We start from the raw sequence: 5946 nt of genomic DNA, 5'->3' as shown, positions 1-5946 counted from the left end.
GTTTCTTGCAGACAGCAAATGGATGGCTTGTGTTTTTTAATCCAGTCAACCAATCTATGTCTCTTCAGTGGGGAATTCAAGCCATTAACATTTATTGAGATAATTGATAAGTGTGGTAGTATTCTATTCATCTTATTTTGTGAGAGTCCATTGCTTAGTTTTATCTTTTGCATCAGTGTGGAGGTTTGGTTCTGTCCTTTTGTTTCTGAGTTCTTACTTTGCTGCTGATCCATTGTGGTGGTCAGTGTACAGAACAGGTTGAAGTATTTCCTGTAGAGCTGGTCTTGTTGTGGCAAATTTCCTCAATGTTTGTATATCCGTAAATGATTTGATTTCTCCATCAATTTTGAAGCTTAGCTTAGCAGGGTACAGAATTCTGGGCTGGAAATTGTTCTGTTTAAGTAGATTAAAGGTAGATGACCACTGTGTTCTTGCTTGGAAAGTTTCATTAGAGAAGTCTGCAGTCACTCTGATGGATTTGCCCCTGTAGGTCAACTGGCGCTTACTCCTGGCAGCTTGCAGAATCTTTTCTTTTGTCTTGACTTTGGACAGGTTCATCACAATGTGTCTTGGAGAAGCTCGGTTAGAGTTGAGGCGACCTGGGGTCCGATATCCCTCTGAAAGCAGTGTGTCAGAATCTTTGGTGATATTTGGGAAATTTTCTTTTATAATATTCTCTAGTATGGCTTCCATTCCTCTGGGGCATTCTTCTTCCCCTTCTGGAATTCCTATAACTCGTATGTTGGAATGCTTCATAAAGTCCCATAATTCTGACAGTGAACGTTCTGCTTTCTCTCTCTTCTTTTCTGCCTCTTTTACTGAGTTATCTCAAAAACTTTGTCTTCTACCTCTGAAATTCTTTCTTCTGCATGGTCTAACCTGTTGCTGATACTTTCCATTGCATCTTTAAGTTCCCTGATTGACTGTTTCATTTCCTTCAGCTCTGCTATATCCTTTTTATATTTTTCATATCATTCATCTCTTATTTGATTCTGTTTTTGGATTTCCTTTTGGTTATTTTCCACTTTATTAGCAGTTTCCTTCATTGTTTCCATCATTTCTTTCATTGTTTTCAACATGTGTATTCTAAATTCCCTTTCTGTCATTCCTAACATTTCTGTATAGGTGGAATCCTCTGCAGTAGCTACCTCATGGTCCCTTGGTGGGGTTGTTCTGGACTGGTTCTTCATGTTGCCTGGAGTTTTCTGCTGATTCTTCCTCATGAGTGATTTCTTTTATCTGTTTCCTTGCCCTAATTTTCCTTTCACTTCCTCTTGCTCTTTAAGTTCTCGTGCCTGTGGAAGTTGAGGGCGGGTTTAGATGGATTGAACACACACGACCACTTGCTGGTTTTCCACTGTTTTAGTCCTCCTCTTGGGGTCCAGAAGTCTCTCACTGACTCCCTGTATCCTCTCAGGGGTGATGATAGGCAGATCCCACCAGCCAGAGATGCCTGGAGTCCTATATCCCCAGACTCACGGTGCCCAGATGCAAGGAAGCTGTTACTCGGCTGCCATCTTGCTCCGCCTCCCCTGTACTCTGACGGTTCAGAGGTCACCTGGGAACCAGAGTCACTGCACATGCGGGCCTCCCCTGACCCTCTCTGAAAGCCTGTGGAGGGGGATGTCTCTTTCTTTTTTCTTTCTATCTTTTTTTTTTCTTTTGCTGGCCATGTTTTATTTGTTCTCTTTTTTCAAACAGGATAAACCAAAGATACAGAAAGAGTCAATAAAATAAAGTAGATGAAACAAATTCTAAGAAACTGTAATGCCACATGCTACACATTTAACCTAACTTTATTCATGCTTGCCTTGAGATGGGGAACAGATCGTTCAGTAAAAACAAAATGTCTTAACATGTACGACTTTTAAACTACAATAATGATGTACCTTAATTACTTCCATGTACACAAGTCTAACAGGTTTTTACAAAAATAAACACAATTAAGATTTTTAGGAGCATTTTATAATAAAGTTATTCCTAATTTTTCTTTGTAGCTAGGTCAAGCACCTCTAAAATACAAGTTCCTATACACAGCGAGCACTTAAAATGAACACTTGTGTAAATTAAGTATGTAGACAGCCTTAGGATAAGGTGACTTTATATATTCAGCTGGGTAGGCAACAAACCACAGTGCCAAATGGGAAAAGTATATTTGCAAATAAATTTTAAAAACTAAGTTAACTTTTAAATACAGAAAATATACTGATTTGCTAAAATAAATAAGATGCAATGTATTAACACTTCACTATAAAGAATGCATACCAGAACATTTAGAGCATTTATAAATGGTGAAGGAATCTTATTAAGAATAGTTTACTACAATAAACGCTGGCTACATAGAAGTGCATATTGTGAAGCACTATGGGTGGCATATGCTCTGCCACATATTTTTGTTACCTTGAGGTAGATAACACTTGTGTACCAATTCGGCATTCATTTTCAGTTGCTGCTGTTATCATGTGTTTTAAGAAATGTGGACAGTATGAAAAACTTGAGGATACTCCTGAATGAAAAATGTTTTAGGAAAAAAATAGGTATTTTCATGCCATCATTTACAGTCTTCTTTGTGTAAATTTCAAGGCAAGATTTGTTTCCTGTAAAACAGATCATTGTTCTATGAGAGAGTGTTTTTACTTGTCTTAGTGCATTTCTTTTGTCTCCTCCTGCATTGCATTATTTTGTTCCATTCTCTATTTTTGTGTGCAAACGACATGCCAGTTAAAATGAAAATTATCTTACATGTAGAAAAAAGATCTGGATTTTAAAAACTGAGAACTAATAAAATTCTTACTAAATGACACCATCTGATTAAATTAAAAAATGATTTTAAACACTAGTAATAAAAAAAGACGACACATTTCATGACGAATACAAAGAGAAATGTCTGCTGAGTATTTTAGTTCAGATGTTTCAGAATGCTGCTGTATGTTTTATGAGGAATTTGAGGGGAAGATTTCATGGCAGAAGGTGTAATGTGGCCTGTATGGACTTCAGTGGTCACCCAACTGGACTGTGTAACTGTGGGATGCCTATGGATTCAAGCTGCTTGTTAAAGAGGAACTCCCCACTGTTGTTTAGAAATTCTTCCTCGTTTCCTCTCTCCTCAAGCTTACCATCTTCTATTGGCTCAGTTTCTAGCATTTCAGTATCTCCTTTCTTGCTAAAAAAACTTGTCCAAGTAACTAGTGTAAGTATTTTCCTTCTCAACTTGTTTATCCTTCTTTACCTCACAACAAAACTGATTAATGAGAAAACACTCCTCCCCGCCACTCACAAAATGGCTGTCCCAAGAAGATTGGTATAAGGCTTCTAACTGAGCTAGATTTGCCATTCCTTTTTCCTGTTTTTCTTGGCTTACAGATTTTGATATCAAACTTTTCAATTCTAGTTGGGACACTGAGCTATTCAACTTATTTATCAACAACATCGCTACGCTTGTGTTGTGAATTAAGCTGAATAGTTCCTGCAATAAAGGAATCAAAATCAAATCCCTGATTATTTTCCCTTTCTTTCTCAGCCAGGTGCTATGATGCTTCCTCCAGAGCTATCTGGGCTTTAACCAATCCATTCCTTTCACATTTTGATTTGCCTTTCTTTTTTATTTTTATTTTTTTGGCCAGGGCTGGGTTTGAACCTGCTACCTCTGGTATATGGTATATGGGGCCAGTGCCCTACTCCTTGAGCCACAGGTGCTACCCTTGACTTGCTTTTCTTTCTTTCTTTCTTTTTTTTTTTTTTTGTTTGTTTAATCATAGCTGTGTACATTAATGCAATCATGGGGTACAATGTGCTGGTTTTTATATATAATTTGAAATATTTTCATCAAACTGGTTAACATAGTCTTAATGGCATTTTCTTAGTTATTGTGTTCAGACATTTATATTCTGCATTTAGTAACTTTCATCTGTACTCTTCTAAGATGCATCGTAGGTGACTTGCCTTTCTTATCAGATATTTCTTTACTTTGTTCTTTCCAATTGGAAAGATCTATAATAAGCTTAGGTTCATAGTAATGGTTAACTTCTCTCTCTCTCCAACCTAAGTTATCTAAATATTATGATGACCTCGTTTTGTAGTTACAAATATGGCTACATTCCAGATCACAATATTTGTTTTCATGATGATCTGGGTACTGCCAGCCAAGCTCAGGAGAGTAACTGGCATCGAAAGCAGGATCCTCTAGATACTTTTCCCAATCTCCACCCAAATATCTTCAAGCATCAACTTGTACTTCTTCATCAGTGACATCAGACAGAGCTCTTGAGTCAAGCTGAACTTCATCAATATTAAAGTTGTTATGTATAGGCCAGTCATGCTCTGAAAACTGACAATCATGGTACCTTTCCCAGTTATAAATGTGACTATGCATTTCATCCATAAGCAAAATATCATCAACTTCATCTTCAATATGGAAAGGATGACAGGAAATTGGTTCATCCATTGGAAAAGAATATATGCTCATGTAAAGATGGGAGAGTGCTTCTTCTGCTGTCAACCTATTCATGGGGCTAAATGTCAAAATTTGTTCCAGGAAATCCAGTGCTTCTTGACTAATTCCTGGAAGCAGCTGAGTTAAAGTTTTGTGTGGCTCAGTCATGTCATTTCTAATGTAAACTGGAATTACACTGAGAAGCTTCCTGACGATCTTCCATGTAAACAACAGGTATAGATTCTAAAATCAGCTGCATTTGTTCAAGTTCATGTGCATCTGCAAAAAGGGTATTACCAGTCAGCATTTCAGCAAAGATGCAGCCTGCAGCCCACATGTCAATGGCTTTAGTATAATTATTAGGAGAAAGTAAAAGATGTGGAGATCTGTACCATTTAGTAACCAATCCTTCAGAAAGATGACTTTTATGGGAATAATGAGGAGCCATGATCCGTGCAAGACCAAAGTCACCTATCTTCACACCAAGTCTTCGGTATTAATGAAAAGATTAGCTGGTTTGAGATCTCTGTGCAGTACGTTTGCAGAGTGAACATACTTGAACCCCCATAGCAGCTGATACATGAAAAGCCTGGCTTGCTGTTCTAGTAAAGGAACAGACTTGGCAAAGTCTGTCTCCAGTACTCCTGAACAATGTAGACACTGTTCAGTTTGGTAAGAGAGCCCACATCATCTGTTAATTAGCTTCCACTAGGACCAAGAATTTCAAACACTTTCACAGTGTTATGGTCAAGTCTTCTAATAATTTTGATTTCATGTAGAGCATGTTTGACACTCTGGGATCAGTTAGGACAATTTTCTTTATGGCTACTCTTTTGTTACAGTCATTGTCTACAGCAGAAAAAACTAAACTATTGCCTCCACAACCGAATGGTTTTAAGTCCATATACCTAGAGCCCAAATCAAAATTATGAATGTTCATGAGACTTTCAAATTTCTCTGCCATTTTGAAACCCTTACTATTGCCTCTTCCTTTTGAATTGTTGAACTCGTATAAACAAGGAAGGAAACTGGCATCAAAAGGAAAGATCTGGGTGGCACCTGTGGCTCAAAGGAGTGGGGTGCTGGCCCCATATGCCGGAGGTGGCAGGTTCAAACCCAGCCCCGGCCAAAAACTGCCCCCCCCCCAAAAAAAGGAAATATCTTTTCAAAAGGGGAGAAGAAAAATAATTATGCTTCCACAGCAAGATGATTTCTTGATGTTCATTGCATAAGCCAATCAGGCCCATTGAGTTGCCCTTTGATTTTAAGCTCAAAAAGCTCTACTCATAATGAGAATTAAAAAGATTGCAGTACTCATAGTTCAAGAAAGGGGCAGCAACTCCACAGACATTTAAAGAAAACACTCAAGAAACTCAAATGGAATGAAATGACATGCTATGCACTCAGATTTATTGTGCTAAATGATTTAACATTTAATAAAAATGTGACTAAATATGCATACAACAGGCTTCCATAAACATTCTCCTCACAGTGCAGATACATTCAGTGTTGGA

General features: G+C 37.8%; 1 pseudogene; it reads right to left on the bottom strand.

The window, feature by feature from the left end:
* Nucleotides 1–2899: 2899 nt before the first annotated feature.
* LOC128594240 (mitogen-activated protein kinase 6-like) lies at nucleotides 2900–5396 on the bottom strand (annotated as a pseudogene).
* Nucleotides 5397–5946: the final 550 nt, after the last annotated feature.

The sequence above is a fragment of the Nycticebus coucang genome, chromosome 9, assembly GCF_027406575.1.
Source record: "Nycticebus coucang isolate mNycCou1 chromosome 9, mNycCou1.pri, whole genome shotgun sequence".
In the NCBI taxonomy this organism is placed as follows: domain Eukaryota; kingdom Metazoa; phylum Chordata; class Mammalia; order Primates; family Lorisidae; genus Nycticebus; species Nycticebus coucang.
This window is presented reverse-complemented; position numbering and strand designations above follow the sequence as displayed.